This window comes from Malurus melanocephalus, unplaced genomic scaffold (genome assembly GCF_030028575.1).
Source record: "Malurus melanocephalus ecotype Western Australia unplaced genomic scaffold, MMel_1.1 scaffold_95, whole genome shotgun sequence".
Lineage (NCBI taxonomy): Eukaryota > Metazoa > Chordata > Aves > Passeriformes > Maluridae > Malurus > Malurus melanocephalus.
The window spans coordinates 747768-771278 of record NW_026623327.1 but is presented as its reverse complement, the minus strand read 5'-3'; the positions used below and the strand labels follow the sequence as shown (position 1 = coordinate 771278).

At 39.2% G+C, this 23511-nt stretch overlaps 1 protein-coding gene across 9 annotated transcripts in view; it reads left to right on the top strand.

Annotated features, from left to right (window-relative positions):
• The window catches only part of NRIP1 (nuclear receptor interacting protein 1), a 97579-nt gene that overhangs the window by 32472 nt on the left and 41596 nt on the right, over positions 1 to 23511 (top strand). For 6 of the 9 annotated variants that reach the window (XM_057368602.1, XM_057368598.1, XM_057368600.1 and 3 more), the window contains one exon: positions 3833 to 3917. The gene's annotated coding sequence lies outside the window, so the exon portion shown is untranslated. Of the gene's footprint in view, positions 1 to 3832; positions 3918 to 15260; positions 15320 to 23041; positions 23273 to 23511 lie in introns of those variants that run through there. The other 3 variants (XM_057368605.1, XM_057368599.1, XM_057368604.1) reach the window with 2 other exon arrangements.

Below are 23511 nucleotides of genomic sequence, written 5' to 3'. Positions count from 1 at the left end.
AATGGAGRGGATCCAGAAGAGATCCTGGGGAGAGCGTGGGGTTCCCAGCTGGGGGCCTGGTTTTGGGGTGCAAGTCCCTTTTCCAGGAGGGCTTTGGTGGCCGCCCTCCCATGTGGTACCTACAGACAGGGCAGACCCATCTCCTATGTACTGAGCAGGAGGAAGGGTTAATAGGATAACTATCCTATGGATTAAAACAAGGATAAATACCCTGTTGGGACAAGAAGTGCAAATTTTGAAGTATAAATCATTACTGCTGAGGAGGGCAGGCAATGACAGGCAAGCAGAAAGGTACATAGGTAGGGAATGAAGGACGAGAAGGTGTGAAAGAAAATGCATAAATGTACAAAAAAGATAAAAACCATAAATTTGACAGCCCTTCTAAACAGTCTTGAACTAAAGACAAAAAGGTTAATGGTAACAGCGTTTGTGGTTTGCTCTTGCTTCCTGCCAAGGGGCCAAAAYGATAAGAACAGTAACTGAGCTGTGCTGGCCTGCCTGCAGCAAAGAGGGRGAGTGTTTAACAGGGTTGTGGCATTGCTTTTGGATTTTTTGGTGTTAGAGTTTCCCYGGTTGCACTGGAAAACACTGAATTAGCAAACAGCATATGAGGGTTGGCAGGCAGTACTTTGGGTGAACATCTGGGATCATGTGAAAATTTCCCTTTTTCGCAGTGGGAAGATATTCCTTGGAAAAAGTGGGCAGAGGGGTTCTTTTGGTAGACATGAATGCCTGCTCTTTAGGATTTCTTGATTATTTATTTCAAATACTTGGAAATGCTAGTGGACCTATTTAGCACTTGAAAGAATTAATTTGGTAATTTATTTGGCTGTCTGTTGCAGGTCACTTGGCTTGATGGTTGAAGAAGGAGAATAGGAACTAAAACTCACGTAAATAAATATTCATGTGTACAAAGGGGAAGAAGCAGTTGCTAGACATTGTAGCTTGGGTCAAACCCCTCCTGGCATAGTCTTCTCATACTTAAATTGTTATTGGAGCTCATTGCTCTTGTTTAATTGCCTGTCTTGAGTGAAATTTTGTTTTCATACCACTTGTTTCTAAATGCCATTGCCTTCAGCAGAGGAAAACCAATTTTGCTTATAGACAAAATCAGATTAAAAGCCGAAGCTACAGATCTTCTGTTTTAGTCACTGGTTTCKAAGAGGCTGAGTAGAAAAGAAGAAAAGAAAAACTCGGTGTTGCGAAAGAGTTTGGTGGGGCTGATCTTCTTCCTCTCAAAAAAGGAAATTGAGACTGAGTCCTTGTGATGAGATCAGGTGCTAGATGTAAAATGGGTTCCAGTTTTGGATTAAACTGGTTTTTGAAAACAAGTGAGTGAGTATTTAATTTGCCCCAAAATGTGGTCAGTGAAGTTCTGTGTTGAGATGTGTCCAARCAGCAAGTCTTGCTCACAGATGAATATGTTTGTTCTCTTTGGTCATTAAGTTGTTATTGTTAGTCTGATGCTGATTTTTTTCATAGYAAATTTGAAAATTCATGGCTAGCTGCTTTCTGTTTCTTCTCTGTGCCCCATCCCATTGTGAAAAGAGAGAGGGAAAGTGGACTGAAAAGGCCTTTTCACTGACGTAGAAAGCAGGGCTTGCCTCAGATGTAGAAAGGAATGATGGTTCTTGCCCCCTGAGATGGCCTTGGTGGTGGTGTTTGTGTCATCACCTTTCCTGCATTTGGTAGTCTGTAATGCAAAAAACAAATCGACATTCCAAAAACTGTAAGTTGTGTAAAGCAAGTGGTCCAGATGTAAAGTGTTTGGGAATAAAATACTATTCTTGAAACCTTTTTTTTCTCCTCAGTTTTTAAAACGTATTGAAGGAATATTGGATTTTTCCCAGAACTAACGAATTCAGTTGTTGTCTTTTCACTGAACTTTCATAAACCTTTTGTAGTCACTTGGAGCAATCCAAAAAAGACTGTTTAATGCTGACCTAAAGGAAMTCCCATCTATGCATTAAACTTCGATGGCAATACTGTGTGCGGTGGGTCTTTGTGCTTCATTTTGTGTTTTTCCCTACTAGATAGCAATCTTTCTTCTCTGGGAAGTAGGAATGATTAAATTCACCCACTTGTCAGTGGTGAAACRCATTTTGTTTACATCTATGGTATAGAACAATAATGCTGGAATTAACTATTTTTCTCAAATTCAGGTGACTTGAAAAGATGAGTGTGATTTTTTTAATAGAGCTGCTTACTTCTGCTCTGTGGGACCTCTTTTCCTGTTTTTCATTGACCACAAAAGATTCCACATAGAGCTTATTTACCCTTTCAATAAAATGAAGTTGAGAAAGCTTTGAAATATGTTTATTTCCACCTTTGCCACTGTACCTGTCATTTCTCTGTTTATTTTTACTGTGATGGTAGATTTTTTTTTTTCTCTTCCTAATTGAATACAAATGCTGAGGAGTACTACCCTTCTGTGGAACAACTTATTTTTTCATTCTGCGATGTATATGGAAGAAGGATTTAAAATAATATCTGCATGTAGTATTTCAGGGTATTTACTCATTTTTCAGCTTAATYGGCTCTGTTATTGGGCATCTTTTGTTGGGTCGTGGTGCTGGCAGTAGTCCAGCTGGCTGCTGTTATTTCATGTACCTGAGAGCTTTGAACAGGTGTTTTTTTGGATGATGACCCATCGATCAACACCTGTATCTTTTTTCCCGGCTAATGGGCACATTGCAGTGGTCAGAGTTGGATGTTTGCTCTAAGCTGGCTTGAGCCCAAGTGRTTTGGTGGAGTGGGAAATGCTCAGATGTGCCCCCAGCACACCCCCCCCCCCTCCATTCTTCCCCCTTTATTCTACCCACCTGTGGGATACTCAGTGCTAAAGGAATTCTGTTTTTAAAAACCTTTTGTATGCATTTTTTGTGAGAACAGAAGCTAAAGTTGTTGTAATAAGGAGAGGAACTCTCCCAGTGCCAARCAGGAGGAGGGAGGTGAAAGTTCAGCTAAGTGGTAGAGAAAGTCTTATTTATTTCATTTTTTAAAATGTATTTTATTGTATTTGAATTTGACTCTATGCATAATAAACTTGCTGATTGGGTGCTAACTTGATGACCTTTAATAGTGAGGTTTGTCACAACAACAAGGCTGAAATGGTAGAAATATGAATGATCTGGGCTAGCTGTAAGCTTGCAACCTCTAGCAAAAATTCACTTAAGAATAATTGACACACGCTGAGAAGAACTTACAAGGTTGTGATTGTGATGGATAACATTTTCTAACTAAAATAAAATAGTATTATATACTATTTAATTCTTAAATCTCTCAAAAGCAAATATGATAATTTCTACTGGGTTTTTTTTCTAATTTTGTGGCGTTTAGCATTACACTCACCTGTTATGCTATACTCTTGTCTTTTCCTTGTGTATATGTAAATTAATAGAGGCTCTTTAAAAACTGATTTTGATGTTCATGGATGCAAGTTTGAAGTGTTAAGCAGTAACCACTACATAGGAAGGAGGGCTTTTATGTCACAGCTGTTTTTTGAATGAAAAGGAAGGAAAAGAGGGCTCTGGCTTTGAGCTGAATGTGGATTTTGTTCTAGCAGAAATAATGTCCCCTTAGTCAGTACAAGTCTAGAYAACATGAGTTGTTTCTACTAGTTTCGCTCAAGGTTCTGTCTGGAAGATTTTGATTTCTGAAGTTTGGAACTACATTTTTCTTCCGAAATAAAGATGTTATTTGCAGTTTTTTACTGGCCAAAATCAAGCATTGCTTTCTGTTGCATCCACAGCAAGAAAGTACATAGAGGTATATTAGGTAGGAAAAAATGKTTTGCGGACTTTCATAGGGTGATTTCTGCTATTCTTTGCAGATCAAGCATGAAATTTTTGAGGAAGAGAATTAATGCATCCTTGTACTCCTGAAGGAAGAGCTTTCCTAATGGAACCACATTCAAGGTAAATAATTTGTTTGGGTTGTTTACCTTGTCTCTTTGGTTTGGGGTTTGTTCTTTGTCTTGCCAAAGCTGTCAGACAACTGTGTCCCATGTGTAAGCCTTTTAGGATTATAGTGTGTTTTGAAGTGATAAATGTTCAAGTTAATCCCACACTTTTACTGTGAGAGTTAGAGGGTTTTTTTTTTTTTGAATGTGTGCTGATTAAAGAGAAACAAGTGTTTTTGTAACGTCTGAACTTTTGTATGTAATTTGCTGTTAAGTTCTGAAGATCTAGCCTGCTTGTTTGGGTCGTAGCTAAATAGTGAAGAACATGATCTATGTGTCATTTCAGAGTGAAAGAGAAGATTAAATAAYACTTACTGTGTTACCATCTCTCTTATTTTTTAAATAAAACAGATCCAAATTGAGCTTGTGTGGCAAGGGACCGTCACAGTAAAATCGTTATTAGATATTACATTACAATGGCTTGTAGACRTTTAGCATCACTGTCATTTTGTTTGGATCTGCTCCCTTGGTTCCCATTTCCTAAATCCTATTTTTCTTTGATACCAGGGAATAATTCCCCAAGTGTTGTCCAGTGATTGCTTATGTGTATGCACTTYGGTTTGTGAGTCATTTTATTCACTTGAGTAGCCCCACTGTCCTCGGTGGGCCTACATGCGTGCCTAAGAACTTGAGAATGCTGATGAGCGTAAAGAATACAATTTGGGCATGTAATGGTTGACAAGCAGTTGTTGTTTTGTTTCTGGTCTCTCTTAGGACTCATTTGCATCGCCTCCAGTGGCAACTTTTGTGAATATTAGTAGGGAAGGTCTAGAAGCTGGAGGCAGTCATACCAAATCCCAGCCTGCAGAACATGTCATATCCACTGTAATGATGCAGATTGCAGATGGAAGGATGTATTTTTCCCTTTTTAATAAATCCATGTGTTGCTTGACTTTACTTGAATACAGCATTGGTCTGTGTAGTGCAGTTTGAGCTTCTCCAACACAACAGAATATAGCCAAGTGAAATCATTAGAAAATGTAAACATTTTTTTAATTGAAGATGTTTGGATTAAATCAGGATCAATGCTTTGGAAATAACTGGAAATTGAGATGAGAGATCCATTTTTTCCACACAATGTTTTCTGTTTGACTTTACAAGAAAAGGAGTTCTAGCATTGCTGTAGTGCATCTCAGTTGTCTGAGGAATTGTATTTACAGAAAAGTTAATGGTATTACTTGCTAGTCTTAGAATCAGTAAGATAGGCACTTTGGAATTAAAACATAATTAATTAATTAGCAATTGAAAACTGGAGAATTGTTGTGATCAGCMGCAGATGGTCTCAGCTTTAATGGAACTTAGTAGACAGTGGCTTTTATGGCAACAAGCTTTTTGAAATCTTTCACATCTTCAAAAACAGTTAAAGTAATTCAGAGCTTTGTTTCACCATTGTTGCCTCTCTTTAGAAGTTCTGTTTAGTCAGGGTTGCAGAAGCATAAGTTGTAAACAAGGATGTTGCACCAAGTATTCAAGTTGTCAGTAAGGTGGTTAAGCTAAAGATTTGAGAACATATTTGTCAGTGTATATGTGGCTTGCAATCCCAACGTGGTTTGCATTCTTTTTTCTGTTTCTAACTAGTATAACAGAGCAGTTATGGGCTTCATCGTGGTTGTTTTTTGGAGTGGGGAATAGGTTTGTTTGCTAGTTATGAGCACTAATTGCGGAATACCTCTGTTGGAATACCAAGTTTGCGTTGTATACATAGTTTTATTGTGGAGGGCAGTAGTGTCTTGACCAGAGGTTTGTTATTGTCACTGGAATTAGAATGCTTGTTTAAATCAGAGTTCTGGACCCGTAGGGTGGCYTTTCTCCAAAAGAGTACTGCTTTAGAAACAGAACTGGTGGTCTTGTTGATGCTGTGTAAACTCCATGAATTAAGAGATAGTGGAGCAGAAGGCGGCCATGCTTTAGTTGAGTTTGCCTAAAATGGAAAGTATGTAGCAGTGAGCTGGAATGTATAAATTATGTCATGGTGTAAGTCTATGCAAGTCTGAAAAACTTCAAAGGATGCAACTCACCTGGAGATGCAGATGACAGTAACAGGTTAATAGTAATTGTAACTATCTTGTCAAAAGAAAAAGATGGTGACTCAGTGTAAGGAGGGCTGGCAGAAGCAGCCCTTAATTGAGGAGAAATTGGTTGCTGTAAACCAATTATGTTTTATTTTTAATGATGGGTTTCAGAGAACAGCAAATGAGTTCAGTATGATCTTGGCTGATAGCATGTGCTTTTCTTGCTGGATAAAAACACAAGTGCCTTGAGGATATGAAGTTGCAAACAGAAGTTTCACCTCTTTTTTTCCCTCACTGTCCTCTCTCCTCTGAAGAGGAAAAAGGAGGCTATGCCAGTGGAACACACTCCACTTTTTTAATTGTGAAACTGGTTAGTGTTAGGACATATTTTGTGTTCGGGGACTAACATTGCGCTTCAAAATTTGGTAAAGGGGTTGGTAACTTTCAGGGTAGTGAAGCATCCCTCATTCCTTCTGTAGCTTGGCATTTAATATTTTACAGTAAACTTTAAGTTTAACATATTTGAACTTGTACTAGATAGGGTTAATAGGCTAGAACAAAAGGTCAAAGCATAAGGCATTAGGCTTAATTAAGGGAGAGCAAGAGTGGCGGGAGTATGTGACAGTTAAATGGGTTTCCCACAGACTAATGTCTGTTACAGTGCAACCATGCCTCAACTTAAGTGGGTTATTTTGTGCAAAGGGCAGCYGTGATTAGCAGTTTGACATGCCAGACGTTTCTGGCCAATCCCATCTGTTTTAGAGGTTAAAAAGCATACCTTTATGAGCTGATAGATTGATTTGTGTGCCCGTCTGGTAAAGATTAGAAGTCCAAGGCCGATGCTGTAAATGCCAGTTATAGAATATTGTACTTTCTTAGCCGCTCTTTGTTTAAATGGTGGTGCAATGGGGCCAGCAGCTCTAAAAGTGACCGTGACAGGGCTGCCACGGTGAGTGTTTGGAACCAGAAAGGTCTAGGGAGGAACATTTCCTCCTTCCTCAGGTTTGTCTCGAATGTGAGCCTGCGGGCTTTGGGCGTCTCACAGTGCTTTGCTTGGAAGGGGAATCTGGCTTAGCGCGTTCCCACGTCGGGCTCACGCCTCTCCCTTGCAGCTCGTGTGCTTGTCCAGAGGTTACCTGTCTCAGCACGAGCAGTTCTCCAGCTCCAAGCACAGTTGGCTACAGGACAATTTTGGTACTTGAAAGGTTTCAGCATTTGTCTGAACTCATTATGCTGTCCGTATCCTTCCTGCTCTGCTGTTGAACTGGGGCGATGTATGCGTATTCTGTTGTTTTTCCTTTGTAGCTCTTACTTTCAGGATAGTTTTTCTGATTGTGTCATGAGGTTGCCTTAGAAGCCTAAAATAAAGTAGGTAGCACAATAAGTCTTGACTGTGTTTCTCGTCATCTTTATGACTTTGTAAAGTCAAAGTTACATTACTATTAATATAAGACTATTAATAAATCGTTGATGCAATAAAACTGTTTTTGATAATGTTCAAGGTTCATACACAGTTGAAGGTGATTATCCTATTTTAAAATCAAGTAGAGGTCAGACAGTATTGTGAGATAACTGACTGTGGCCCAAATGATATGTGATAGCTTCAAGTCAACTGACAGTCTCCCTCACTTTATAAACAYGATTTAGAAATAAATTGTTAACTTAAAATGAGTGCTGATTAACTTCCGGTTCRTTTTGTGAAAAGCAGGGAGACATACACACTCACTTAAAAGTGATGCTTAAAGCTCATTTTTRAGGCACTGTGTAAGTTTCCCCTATTCTGTCTCTTTTCCATTCAAGCAGTGACACTTGTAGCTAAATATAACTGAGACATATTAGAGACAAATTAGCATTTGGCACCTTRCATTTAGCATTCCTACATTAACTTTTAGAATTAGTCTGCTGTCTAAAGTTTCTTGGTTTTCTCCTTGCAAACGTGATTATCTTTCCCTTCTCCATTTAAAAGAAAATGAAAGTGGATGATAGCAATGATTTGCTATTCATACTATAAAGACTTCATGTACCTGAGCTATACTTTTTCTGTGGCAGCTCTGACCTGTTCCTAAAGAGATTTCCTAATTTGCCAGTATCTTGTCTTCACTTTATGTAGCTTTGTAAGAGTCACCCTAGTTTTTCTTTTTTCTTGTGAAAGTCTCTTCCTTTTACTTCTGTTTGAAATGCCTAGAAATATTTCCAGTGTCCTTTAGGATGAGCAAGGCAACATCATTATCTTGCAGTTTATTTAGTAACATGGAGCTGAAATGGGCATATGCAGCATCATGTTCTCTGTGGAATAATATCTATTTAAATGATTTGGATCTAATACATATTTACATGAAAAAACGTCTTGCCCTTCTCTGTGGGGAGAGAAGGTGAACAAGCATAAATTTTATAATACTCATTGCTTCTCTTGCACTAAATCATACTTAAATTGCAGAAGGTTGTTGGCTTGAGAGTTGTATAAAAAGTGCTTGGCTAGTAAAGTAGGGTGCAGGGAGATTTATCTAATTTAATACTAAGAAAAATATTGTCAGCTGCAGTGTGTTGATATGAGACTGCCTAAATCCAAAAGCTGTACTTCAGATTTTTGTATATGTATATTTGTAATAATTTCATGGTTATAATACACAAAATACAATCCTGAAATGATCCATTAGTGCAGCATGCATGTCTGCTCTATTTCAGCTAATTTGATTGTTATTGATCATACCTTAGCCATTATCTAATATCTTGGGAATGGATGGACTTTGTGCCTACATTTCTGCTGTTTCAGGGCAGAACRTACTTTATCAAGTTTCTTGCAACAGTCATTGTTAAAACTTTTTTGCAATTGCTGTTTGAGCATTGTTAGCRTTTCCCACTTTAAGTGTAGCAGGGATGAAATAATAAAGGTTTCCATGTAGCATTCTAAAAGCTGTACTCTAGTCAGTTTAGCATTCCMAAGTCTAAAGGCACTAAACCAAATATATGCTAGTTGTCAGTGGTATGGATGTATTTTTAGAAAGTATCTTTCGTGTTGTGGCTTTCATGTAGAATATTATAAAACATGTGCATAAGGTATTCATACAGCTTGATTGGYCATTAGGCTTTAAAGACAATTCTGAAGTGTCCATTGCTTTCAACTTTGAATAGTCCTCAAAAAAAAAAAAAAAAGATGGAATTTCTCTTTGGTCTTTCAGAGGATTTGCTTTTTTAATGTAATTGATGAAAAGCACCTACTTGGTTGGTATCCTTGACCCTTTGCAGCCTGGGTTAGAAAGGATGCTGCACCATCCTTGTGAACTGGCCGACTATGGATTTCTCCTTATTTTAGATTTCCATACTCTTTGACCTTGTAGTTGTTGACTTTGGTCTGGAACAATTTCAAAGTCATGTAAATGAATGTAATTAAGGTATTGCTTATCATCTCGGAGAGTTCACAATGATGCTTATTGGCTAGAAAGGTTTGTTTACTTAATATGGAAGGTTAATAGAAGGTTAAATTTTACTGTGTAAAATGGCTTCATAATGTTTTTATTTAGCAGCTGAAGAAAATAGTGTTTGAAAAGGCAAATAATAGTTTTATTTGACCTCCRTGTGTTTCCTGTAGCTTGCATTATTGGGAAAATTTATCTTCATTGCATGGTCTTATTACAGTTTTCCTTTCTCCTTGTTGTACAAAGGGAACMTCTCAGAACTATTTGGAGGCCTTTGTGTACAAAAGGAGCTACATTAAGGAAGGAAGTGCAAAAATGTTTGACAATAATTGCTATAAGTAGTCCATCCACTTCCACTCTGTCTTTTGTTCCCCCTCCCTGTTTTTGCCAGAATGAGATTTGCCCTTTGTTCTTTGGTGCTTCTTTTGTCTTTATTCCCACTGCTGCTGAAATACAGTGAAAAAGCAGTGTGAAACAGCAGGGAAGATACGGTTTCTGCCTTCATTTCTCAGGCAATAGAAGGAACAAGGCCTAGGCCTCTATTTTCTTGTCAGTAGCCTTCAACTTTGTTTGACTACAGTTGTTTTGCTTATCGTTTATAGAAAAAAATGCTTGTCTGAGTGGGTTGGTTTCTTTTTTTTTTTCTTCTCAGGAGTTTTCGTAGTTGGCAAACAGATGAGTATGTGACAAGTGTCATATGAAACAGAACAGAAAGACCCCCAAAAAACTTTCCCATACCTTTTTCATCTCATGGTGTTTTCCTAGGAAGGCAGATCCCAGATGGAGAAGCAGACATCCATTCTGGAGTGGGGGATCCGGGCAAGGGTGTGCTGCCAGTCCTGTACTGGTCTGAGTTCAGTGGGGAAGGACAAAGCTATGTGAAATGTGGATGCAACTTTCTGCACAGATTTCTGGAACCATTTGGGCAACAAGGGCTGCTGGCTGTGTTAACCTTATTTTGCAGAGTCCTTGGTGTTGTAATTTCTCTCATCTARCAAAAGTAGGATGTGGGCTCCTCGCTGTTGAGGTAGCTGACTTTCTTTTGGTTACTCGAATTTTATGTACTAAAGTAATCATGCAACAATGAGAATATTTTTCAAATACTCACTAATTCAATGCATGGTCTTATTTGAAAGTTTCTAGATTGTGGAGATACCCTGTAACTCAAACCCAAGTGCATCCTTGCCCTCCCATTGTTGAATTTATAATAACCACAAATGGAAGTGATCTAAAGGTGCTTTCAGAGGATGGATAGCAAAATCTTTYTGGGTGAGATGTGAGAAGGATAAGAAGCTAAAGTTCAAAACCAGAATGTAATGAGGCAAAAGCCATAGCATGTGGAACACCACAGATAAGTGTGAAATCCTTCAGCTTTGAAATCAGGAGTGGTGAGGTTGAGTTCTGTAAGTCCAGATTTTCATAAATCTGATTCCAAAATCATATGTTAAAGTCATAGAATTCCATGAAAGTGGATCTCTGGAGGTGACTGGCTATGGGGTGGAAAGGCAAAAACAGCAGAAAAATCCCCTTAATCTGTTAACTTTGGGTCCTATTTATGGAAAACAAGGGAATCTATGCAACTTTGCCATTCACTTTTGCTTAGCCGACACAGTAAAAGAACATCTTCTCCAATCTGGTAAACGGTGGCCACGTACTAATGCAAAATTTCATGAAAAATAATTTCCTCTGGCCTCTGGAGGTCCAAAGGATTTTTCAAGAATCAGTCCTGGTCCTCTAACTTACTGATGTTTAAGTCTCTGCTACCTTAACTTTTATCCTGCTACAAAATAAATGCAAAAGGACCATTTAATAAACTGTGCTGATAGTATTTTGTAACCTCTTTGCACTCCTTCACATAGGTTTAACTGTTGAGATGAGAACATAACAAGGTTGTGCAGAATTGCATTTGCCGTTTATTGAACTCTGACTCATCTTTMGATTACAATACCAAACATGAAAGTTTGATTGTGTCTCTTGGACATAGCTCTTGAACACAGCTGTCTTGACTGCTTGCTCACAAACATTTTTTTTTTAAGATAGTTTGTCATAAGCCCAAGGCTATCTCAGCATGCATATGACCCAACTGGTTTTTGATCTGAAATGCATAAAAGGTCACTTTGCCGAACTTTATCTTCTGGTCCTCAAGTTTTACCATTASTGATACTCTACTGTGAATTTCCTGAGTGGAAAAGAGGGTCTGTTCAGTGTGCCCTTCAGGCTTTGCAGGCAATTTCACTTTTGCCTTACCCTGCTCTGGTTTTCTTTCCAGAGTATTCTGACATGTGATAAAGGAAGTGAACAGTATTTGGGCACTAGTTTTGGGGTAATGCTGAGTATTTTGRGTTGCAGTGCAGTATGGTTCCTCTAGCTGTGATGTCTTGTCCAGACAAATGTCAGCTGTATTCTCTCTGCAAAACTGAACTTGAGCATTAAAGTAGAGCTTAAAATATGCTCTCTGTGCTGATGATCACCCTACTTCTGTGTCTCCTRCCTTATGACTTCGTTGTTGTTTTTTGAGAAAAATGGCCCATGCTTCACAAGATAYCAGGAGCACAAAAACAATCAAATTTCCTCTGTTCTCGCCTTCTGGGAATATCATGGGCCATTGCTGTTCTGCTTCTTAAGTAGATTTAGAGCCTCCACTATCAGTTACTCTTTTGGATAATGGATTGTATGAATTTAACATATAAGCATGCTCGCCTCCTTTTCCTGTCCTCCATAAAGGTCATTGTACAGGAGGGAAAGTTGAGTCATGGGCTATAAACACTTGGAGGTCTGCTATCTGATCTAATTTTTGTTAGCTTATTGCTTGGTGCTGTGGCAGGTGGACTTTGTCAGGGTTATCCGTGGCGGAGCTGCTGACCCTGGTGACCTGCTCCATTCCTCTGCAGAAGGTCCTGTCCCTGCAGGGGGATGGCACAGGTCAGGGTATGTTGTCTCCTCACTTGCTTTTCTTCCTTGCTGAGCAAAGAGAGTTGCTTGGAGATTCAGCTGTCCCATGTGTGGTTTTTCTTAATTTATTTTATTCAATAAATACACTTTTTGTTGTTTTGGCTTTTGTTTTTAAATCTAAAAATTTGCCCATGTCCTGTGGAGATCATCTTCAGGATTCAGCGAATTCTGGCAAGATGTCCTGGATTGCAAAAATAGCAGTGGTTGTTTGAATAATTCAGGAAAGTGACTTAAGATACTGCAATATTTCTGAATATTGGAGATATAATGTAGATAGGAGAAAGACTATGTGAAAGGGCATGTAACTACAAGTAAAGTAGAGCTGGTAATACTCGGAATAGCAAATATTTCTAAGGCTGAGAGGGAAGTAATGGGAACCATTTTTACAGTTTCTGAACCTCTTCCATTTGTCTGGGATGAAGCATGTGCTATGGTCAGCTTTTTGRTGTTGTCAATTTTGAGGTTGTGGTTTTTTTGGTTGGTTGGTTTTCAATCCCATTTTTAATTCTGTAGTTAAGAAGTCTATCAAATGACCTAACACATTCTTGTTTGGAAGAATTAAGACAAAGCATGATGTAACTGAACTTACAGTTATGAGATTTACTTCTAGAAATTTAGGAGGAAAGATGCATTGATAAAAGTTTGGGAAGGGTATAAATTCTCTTTATTTTGCATGCTTTTGAGTCTTTCTGATAAGTGAGAGCCTTATTCTTTCTGAGTAAAATAGGTCTTGCTTGGATGGATCAAAAGTGAAATTTCTAAGTACCATTTCTGCAAAAATTGYTTGGAATCTTCTTATGATTTCAAGAGTGCAAATAATGCAATGCTCTTCAGTTGTAATACATAAAAATGAGATGGAGAAACAAACACACCTTTCAGCCTGCATAAACAGCCTTGCTAATTAAGATAAGGGCAAATATCCTTACTATTTTCCCTTTTTGATTTAATCATTAGACTATATTAAAAATGTGTAAACATAATTCATAAACTTACTTTCCAGAGTTCTGACTCCCTGTACGTCTGCTGGTGTGTTCCAGCACTGTGTTCCTGTACTTGTTATTTACAAGTAAGTCTCTTAAGATATGTAGAAATAACTGGTAATTACTAAAATGARATCACAGAGAAGAAAAAGGTGTATTATCTCCTGTGTGCTTTTATTAGCTGTCCTTGGTTAGCTYGTGTGTGCTATTTAGTCTTTGCAGTTTGCTCATGTGTAATGTGGAGAGCACATTTTTGTCTGGAAATGCCTGAGTGGTTTTTGTGAGGAGTTCAGTGACCCTGGTRCGGCTGGGAGCCTTGTCTCCCGCTGGATTTGACTAGCACTGGATATTTTGATATGCTGTGGTCTGTGGGCACAGCTTCCTCTCAGTTTACAAGTGCTGTTTACCACTCCTTGGGACTACAACRTAAATAACAGAAGTCTGAACTAACGTCAGATTAAATTTTATTCCGCAGAAATTGGTCATTGATTATTTTATGTAGAGTAGCTGGTTAAATTCCTCCTCCCCTACCCCTTCCTTTTAACTGTGTTTTCGTTGTTTTACCCAGCTGTTTGTAAGCRGAATGGGAAGAACTTTAAAGCAACTGAACTATTCCATAAATAGTTCACAGTGGTTGTCTGAAATCTTTGTTTCCTTTCAGAAGATTTGTATGCAGACTTTCAGGTACAAGACACTTCTAAATAAAAGCATAAAAACAGACTTTGGTTAAAATTCTCTCATTTGTGAACTAACACAGCTAAAGTTGTAGTATTATATCTTGTAAAGAGAACTGCTGGGTTTAGTTGTGTATTTATTCTGTAAAGTTTGTGGTGGGTTTATTCTCTTAGAGAGATACTGTCAAGCCTGAATCTGGGTTGGCTGCYTTATGGATAAAGGCAGGTATGCTTATTTATACTATTTTCTTTGAAAGCTGAGGAACAGCTGGTTTTTTCCTTCTTTTTAAGCCTTGTGGCATTTAACAAGAAATGGCTTTATGTCATCATCTGCTGTGACAGAAAGTTCATATAATAGCATGCCTGCTGGAGGAAGTTATGGCCCTTGCCCTGTGAGTGCTCTGCCCTGTTCCTCTATACAGGGTCTCTATCCCTGTGTTGTTTTTTTCTGCTTTATTGGGAAAGGGTGGGATGCAAACCTGTGGCAGGCTGAYTTGCGTGTCCTTGCAACTTCCAGTAGTGGAACAGATTCAACAGGGATATCTGGGCAGAGGGAGGGTGAAAAGTGTCCAGACTCGAGTTTAAAAATTAATCTAGGAAGGACATTCTAAAAATAGATTAGAGCATGTGAACATATAGCTGTGAGAAMGAGAATGTAAAATATTTTGGTCCTAAAAGAAGCTTTTTAAAGGGATGGCTGTATGTGTCCCTTTCAAGATGCCAAATTGCATGTTTCTGATGCTTAAAAATATTTATTCCAGTTCTGCAGTTCTGAGGGCARCCTGTCCTGGTTTGCTTTCAGAGCTTCCTGCTCTTGTAAGCTTTGACACTGAGTGTGAGAGAACATCAGACTTAAATGGAACACACCTAAATTTAGGGGAAATAGCCCTACTACCTGCACAAAGTGAGCTCTTCTCTAAAGAAGTAAAGGTTGAGTTTGTGACAAGTTGAAGCTGTTTTAACATRCTAACATTTATTTTAATTGTTCCTTTTAAATAGCTATATTGCAGTAAATGTTCTTTTTTCCGAGGAAGTGTCAGGCCCTTAGCCATACCATGCWCTGATTCCAGGGAGAACTTAGCATGAAAATTGGTGAGACTGTAGRGTCTTTTGTGAGTTGGTGGTTTGCTTATTGTTGTTGTCTTTTGCTGGAGGTAGATTAGATTATAYCCAGGGAGCAAGTGATTCTTGCCCCAAGTCTGACTGTGATTTTCATTTCCTCTGCTAATGATTGTTTTGTAATACAGGAGCACAGAAATGGTGGCTGGAAATAGCACTSCATTGTGTTTTGGAGCAGAAAACTACATGCACACACTCAAACAGGGTAAGGATGGGACTGTTAAAATTTGACAGGCTAAAATGTGGGGGTGTTAAGTTGGCCAGAGTATCCAGAAGAGAAGTCTGTGACACGATAGCCATCCCAGGGTCCCACAGGCATTCCTTCAGTCTAGCCCTGACAAGCACCTGGCTGTAGTTGCATGGAGGCAAAATTTAACAGGAAAATACTGGAGAAAGATGYGTGCATAGAACTATCAGGTACAGAACAGTTAACATCCTCCTGTCAGTGCATGAGATTAGTTTGTGGAGCAAACAGGGACAAAACTAAGGCCAGGTAAGACAAAGGTAACCCTCTCACCAGACAGTCTTTATTCAGAAACAAATAGAGTACATACCCTTTAGTTTGGTCGTTATGTCTCTTCTTGCTAGACTTGGAGATTAGAAGGCAAYAGGTACCTCACCTGTGCTTTGGTCTGAGGAATTAAAGCACCTTTCTTACCTGAGCTCACCATGTGGAGGCAGRAGCTCTGTAACCTGGGTGGATGAATGATGCAGTCAGGATTCAGTGTTACCAGTGGCAATTGTTYCACCTCTGCTAATGAATTTTCATTTTAAACAACTGTCAAATAATGAGAGATTTTCCTTGCACAGAGGCTGGCATTGCACATGTGAGGGAAAGTTTGGGCATATTCGCTTAATTAGGTGGGGAAGTGCMAGAGCATAGCAGGAGTGACTCCTTACACATAAAGACAAAGTACACAGATTGATATTACAGCTCCTTTTCCCTCCTGCCACTTCACTGGTGCAGGCATAGGCTGTGGTATTGYCCTCTTGGGAGCAGTTTTAAAGAGGTGCAGTTGTTTGTTGTATTCAAAGCATAAATGTGTGTGCCATCTTCATTTCCCGAGCTTGCTGCAGGATGAGGGAASAGTGTGGTGTTACTGATCAGAGAGTTAAGGCGAGCTGGAGGATATCTAAGGAAAGCTTTGCACAAGAGCACAAGTGGGAGTGAAGGAAAGCAGGAGACTGGAAGTGATGATTTTCATGTATTTTATTGCTGCCTTCCTCCTCAGTAGGCTCACCTGAACCTCCTTGCAGGTGATCAAGAACAGCAGCAAGAGATGGATTAAGTAAAAGTTAGTAAATAAAATGAGTAATATAGGTGGTTCTCTGAATAAAAAGATGACTATTTCCTTCAGAGAGACTGTGTCAGTGTTGGAAGCTTTCTGGATTTTCCCCCCCCTTTTTATTTTGTCTTCTTTTTCCAGTTTTATTTATTTTGACCACTTCTCCAAAGTAAAGAAAACACATGGTCAGGTATTTAAGTAGAGGGTGTTTCTGAGTCAGGCAAATGGGATACTCTGCTCCAGTTTTTCWGAAGGAAATTTTATTAAAACAGAAGCCCTGACTCATATGTTTTACATTGTTTCATTGTAAAATACAACTCTGCCATGGTTAATAAGTGACTATTTTAGCCTAGTATTGGATGAAAAGGCAAATACTGCTGCAGTAACCACTGGATGCGTTTGGTAATTGAAGCTAATTTAAACAAACAAAACTAACTCACAAAAACAAAAAAGAATTTATGAAGATTGCTCATTTCAATATTTAATTTGTGCAGCTGATCAGTTGTCGGCATTAAGAATTTCCGTAGGTAAACTCTGTTCAATACATGGTGTTCCAGAGCTTTGCTCCGAAGACTGCAGGAGACCTATCACCAAGTACTGACRATGTCCTTCTGTGAATGAAGGAGTAGAAAAAACACAATTGGATATTTCCAAATAAGACTTTTCAAAAGGCTTTTTTTTAATAGGTTATTAACATTTTGATGACTGAAAATGTATAAAGTCATACAGTATCTTGATTTGGGAGGGATCCAGGAGATTCATTGGGTCCAAATCCCTGGTCATTGAGGACTACCTAACACTAAACTGTGTGACTAAGAGTTGTCCTCCAGAGGCTCCYTGAACTCYGGCAGGCTTGGTGTCATGACCRCTTCCCTGGAGAGCCTGTTCCAGTGACTGACTGTCCTCTCAGTGTACAACCTCTCCTAATGGGCATGGAGAAAGATTTACTTGAGTCCATAATTGCTGGGAGACTCACCAGACTTTCTCCCAGTAATACAAGCAGACTGCAGTGCTTCCTGTTGGCTTATGTGGATAAATACTACGTACTTCTTCCTGCAAGAACTTTTAGGGCTAATTTTGACTGTTACAATATTTGAACATTTTCTGACCTTCCTGGATCTGGTCTGTTAAACAGAAAAAACACAAAAACACCCCAACTTCTCAAATATRTTTTAGATGGCATGTTTTATGGTAGGGTTGTTGTTTATTTGATTTTCATTATTTTTAAATGGCACTGGCTAAGTTTTTTAGAAAATTACCCTTGACACCGTTCTGTATTTGCCCCCAGCTTGTTAGTCAGAAACTTGGACAAAGTGTTAATTATCTTTGGTGGCTAAAAAGCTTGCATTTTGGGGGATGAAAGCCCTTTTATGTTGTCATTGGACTAACTGAGCTGTCAATGGTCCATAATACTGCAGGTGCTGTAATTGTTGAATCAACTGATAAGTTACTTTTTTCCAAATATTGTTCCGGCTTTGAAAAGTTATTTTGACACCTGTATCTTAAAATGTTTGAATAAAATAATATAAATATTGTTGGAATTGCTGTAGATTTAGGTTTTCCAGCTGTGTTTGGGTCTATACGAGGTTATCAGGTTGTATGCTAAATATTAGCTCAGGGTCTGCTGCTTTGAGTGTTGTATTACAGCACTGTAAAGAAGTTTTATAACAATACAAATGGGCACTTAACCCATATTGGCTTTGCAGAGAACTTCAAAAACTACAGTGAGACTCTAATCACATGTAGTTATCTATAATAAAATTAATATTTCTGGCATTGGATGTTTAAAAAGCATTAAAATTCATCAGTGCTTAACGCAAAAGAAAATATTGATTACAATTTGGAAACCTGCTATGAGTTATGGAGTWCAGCTATATATTTTCATCTTTTGGTCTTTAAAAATTAATTTGTTCCTTTTATGCCTGTTGTATAAAAAAAGCTGTGTTGTTCAAGGTATGTGGATAAGTAAGATGAGCCCATAGTTGCTTTCTTTTCAGCTGTAGCTGYATTAATTGAAAGAGCTCATGGAGTTGTCTCTTCTTGTCATGAACTCATTATGTACCTGAAAATTGTCTTGAKCTACTGTAAAACATTTTTGGAAATAATGGGAAGAATTTGTGGAAGGAGACACACTTCTCATGGCAGCAGTTGTTCCAGAACATGACCTTCTTGGTGTTGACCATGATGATAATTCTGGGACTGAAAATGTGAATTTGAAKTCCCTCTTTCTTGTTTGAACTAGTAAAGTGCATTCCCAAAATTACTACCATTCCTAATCAGTCATCTTCCCTTAAAAAAAATGAAAATCATCTGAGTTTTTTGTTATCACATGAACTTTATAGGTTTTCAAATCCTGTATTCTGGTTTTTGACAGGAATAGCTTTGACTGCTGTCCAGCCAGCACTCTCAGGCGTGGTGTTCTAAAAGCACTCATTGGATTTCAGAGTAACTGAGAGTCACCTGCTCTTGTGCTCTGCTCAACACAAAGATGACTTGCTTTTCCAGGTAATCTTTCCAGTTGGACGTGGCACATGCTTTGCCCTCAGAGTACGTAGAGATAAAAGAAGCAACAGAGATAAAGCACTAAAGGCAGGTGCTACTATAGTTTACCAGCCTCTGGAGCATTTTGCTTGGCCCTTTATCTAAGTGTGTTGTAATTTGCTGGTTTTCTGGGGTAGGTACAGCCAGCAGGCCCTCAACTTCTGCATCAGGACACAGAGAAGGGCACTCAGGAGGTTGCATGTGACAGGGGCTGGCTGTGACTCTGTGACCTCTGTGTGAGGCCACCAGCCCTTGGTCAGTGCTCCCAAGCTTCGGTCAGCAGCTGCGCACGCAGGGAGGGAGGGAGGGCAGGAGTGGTGAAAACATGCTCGGGCAGTTCTTCAACAGCTGCTTGGCTTCCTTTTGGCTTCTGGGTACAATTCAAGGTTTTGGCCTCGGTTACTTTTAAGCCTAATGTGACTTGAGCTCCGGCTGAGAGGCTGCCTGCTTTTTTTTTTTTTGATCCAACATAGCAATTAATGTCAACTGGGATACTTGACCTAGATCATCCCAGTTTTTAATGTCAAGTAGCCATTGGCAGGAAGTTCTTCGAGAAGTACTTCTGCCTGTGGAATGCGCTCCCAACCTGGGCTGGTGGAGTAGGCTTGCTGAGCGGGCTCTGTGCCAGGCTTATCTTGTTTCTTTGCCTATGGAGATGAGGAATGGCTCACTGCTTCTCCTGTTCTCCTTTGTCCCTGAAGAAAGACAGGTTAATGTGAGTTTATAATYACTATGCCAAGATTTTTCCACTTGAACCATGTGGGAAGATAAGTGAAATATATGGAAAAGAAAAAACAGCATACATGCCTTGGTRTGTAAGGGCTTTTTTCTGAGAGGATTTACTTGAATGTTTTGTGTGAAATCAAAGCAAAACATGTTTCCTCGTACAGACCAGTTTGAAAGCATGGCAAGTTAAATTTAGATACGTGCTRTTTTCTTTCAGCTTTGTGGAAGACTATACAGCCAGGCATGGAAAGCTTCCTTCCTGCTGGKAGTGGAGATTCCTCAAACCATTAAAACAATCACCAAGTGCTTTAAGCTTAAAGCACCTTCCCCAGGCTTCACAGCCGGGCTGTAATAGGGCCCACCTTGCCCCAGGGGGAGATGTTTAGTGCTTTTTTTTTTGAGGAGGAGGGGTTTTGTCTGGAGTTCTACATGGCAACTGCATGGCAAAGGTGGAGCGATGAACTGTTGGAATATAAATACAGTCATTACTTTGGCCTGGAAAAGCTCTGTTCTACAACTGCTATGAGATGTGTGAAGGTTTGTTGGCAAATGCCCAACAGGCAGCCAAGATGACTGGCTGTAGAAGGACATGAGGAAGAAACAGGGGAGATAAATTTCATCTTAAGCAACTAAAACTTGTTAGTTCAGTGTAGGACCGCTGAATATCAATATCATGTGCTCAGGTGAGGGACTGCCTGGCTCTGCAGGATGACGGAGTTCAGCTTGCCATGTCTGCTTTGGACAGGATAGAAAAGAATCTACCTCCCCCTTTCCTGAACAGATTTTAACCCTTTTCCTATCAGTCTGGATTCTGGAGAGTTTGGGGAATATGGTTTAGGAGAAGAAAGAAGAGGAATTAGAGGTTAGAAGTATGGATAAAGAAGTTATTTGTTTCTGGGAAAGATGAGGAAATCAGAATTAGAATTAGGGAACTTGAGAATATTCATTGCTTTAGTTCTTGACTATCCAATAAAAATGAGGACTCTACAAGCAAAAAAAAAAAGAGAAAATGGAGGTGAAAAACCTAAACAGTGGCTTGTTTTGAAGTCAACTCAAGATTCACAGGTTTCAGCAGATATTGGATAATATTTTTAAGTGTAGAACAAAAGGAGAAAGGCTTAAGAAATGGAGAATTTAAGGMAATAAAGTGGAAGAAAGTATATAGGTTACCTGAAGAGAGAGATCTTTTGGTAAGTCTTTTTTGAAGACTGATAACAGAGAAGAAGTTTCTGTGCTAATGAGAAGAGTTACTACTCAGAGTCAGGCAGTTCTTCTGGCATCTGAGAGGAAAAGTACTGAAGGAATAAGTTCAAGCTGACAAATAATGTTGAAATAAACACAGTAATTGGTGCCATGTAACTAAAAGCAGTTGCATGAAGGACTGGTGTTACCCGGGAGCAGGCGCCCACTGTATTGAGTGGGAAATGCTGGGAACTTACACAATCAGCGCTTTGTTACTCATTTTTAAATAGGGAGGATTAGGATGGTGCTAGGACAGTGTGGGATGTGTTTCACTTGTGTTATAAATGTCTAACTCTTGAGTGGAAGTGGAGGTGAGACCCTAAATGTACCCAGCAAAGAGAAATGGGAATCCTGGAGGACTCCTGTCAGGCAGGGAGCAGAAGCAGGCACTTGTAGGGTGTGATTCATTTGACCTCCTTTTGACACGTTCTGTAGGATGAGTTCAGTCGAAGAGCCTCGTTCTTCCCATGGGCTGTAAAAGGAGACCAACATGACCTGTTCAGATACAGACACTTACACTGTAAACATCTTCATTTGGTCAAGGGAATCCTGGCTTGGCTTCCACATCTAAGCGTGGGAAGACGAGGGTGCTCTGTTATTATGGCTTGTGGTTAAGTGTCAGATGCCCTCCATCCTTCTTGAGTAAAGACTCAACACCTTTCCAGAATKGAACTTGGCATTCCAGGGCCTCCAGAGGTTTGCCCACGTGGGGCCAACGATTCATGCTGAGGTATTGTGAGGGCATCGCCCTTGTGGCAGCTGTGCGTGGGCAGCAGGAGCCAGCCTGTCGTGTCTCCCTGCTCCTCTGGTGTCCGTRCCCGTGGACACCGGGGTAGATCACAGCTACAAGGCACAGCCCTGGAGAGATGTGGGTGCACACAGTCAGGTCCCCAGCTCTGGAGCAGGGGGAGCCTTCCAAGTAGTGGCTTGTTGCATGGCCTCCCGTAGCAGTGAGTGATTTACAGGTGAGCTGGCGTGGATGTGACAGACGGTCACACAGAGAGCTCCGTGGGGACACTATTTCTGAGAGCAGGGGGTCCGTGCTGGTGACCGCCCTGGTGCTTACCTGTAAATCACTCRCTGTGTGCCTGGTGGGCCATGAGCAGCACATGATTTATTGAGCCTGGTTCCTGGGTGAAATTGGAGTGTTGCCTTGTGTTGTTAAATAGGGCCACATAAAGCGCAGGAACACAAGTTTTGTTGTTAGCAAGTCAGTAATTTTGGACTATAAGTAATATGCAGATGTTACCATTGTGTTGTTACTATTATATCCATATAAATGTATTTTTATTGCTTCGTGGTGTTGAGATTTTGTTTATACTGCAAAACTCGTAAATAAATAAATACATGTATCTGTATTTAATTTGAAAACTTTTTTTTCCTCTTGAATTTTCTGGGTATGCAGTATAATTGATGTCTCTGGGACAAATTTTTCTTTTTTTTTTTTTAGAGGAAACAAAAGCTTTACTATTCAATCATTGTGAAATGCATTTAAGTTAGATTTTTCTGGAAGTTTTTGATAGAGAAGTTAATAAAAAGCCTGTTTTAATTTGATTTTAAGTTGCATTAAAATTCTAGGCACTGGATTAATCCTTTTTTAAGAAAAGGAGGAGTGTTACATTTAGTGTTATAACTGTAAGGAATTATTTTATTCAGGTATATTTTAAAAAGTAGACTTGTTGAGAATGTCTTCATTTTTATTGCAGAAAAATGTAAACATATTCTCATTATTAYACCTATTTTCTTAAAGTGCTCATTGTCTCTGTGCAGGCTCATTTTATAATGTATGCATCTGGTAATGAAAATAATAATTAAATTCTTTCACAATGAAACAGTGATTGGGGGGAGGGCRGGGGCGGAGAAAGCTCAAGCAATACTAGCATCTGAATTCATACCCAGTAAAGCTAATTGACTAGTAAGGCTGATTCTTCACCTTTAATGTATTTTAAAGCCTAAAGTTATATTTTTAAAGAGGTGGTTCTCACTTTTTTYCCTCTAATTGGCACTTCATATTTAGAAAAAACACTTTTCCCCCCTCCTTTTATTCTTCGAGTATTTTTTTGGTCTATTTCCTGCTCTTCTGCCCTCCACAAGTCTTCTCCCTATCCTCATGTGTGTTTTCTGACCTTCAGCCATCGTGGAATTGCTCTTGTACTGGGGCTGTGAGCGACTGACTTTAAAGGGTTTGAAGAAGATGCTGCTTGGGAGGTTGGWGAGGTCTGAGAGAAGGTGCCTCTGTTGATCCATAAAGTGCACAGGGTGATGAGCCAGGCGGTATAACCAAACCCTAACAAAGATTCTCAGTTCTGGGAAGGACAAGGATGTAATCTGGAGCTGATGTGGATTAAGATACAGCTATTTGGGTGAGTGTGTGCGTGCTGATTGAAATGTAGGAAATAGTGTAATATGGCTGACCAAAAGTATCTGGATTAGATCTGATTTACTTTTTTAGTTCTTAATCTCTTTGCTTTTTATTTTTTTATTGCTTATTTTATTTGTTTGGGATGAAGTGCTCTCTTAATGTTTTTTGTCTGGGGTTTTTTTTTTTTTTTTTTTTTTTTTTTTTTTTTTTTTTTTTTTTTTTTTTTTTTTTTTTTTTTTT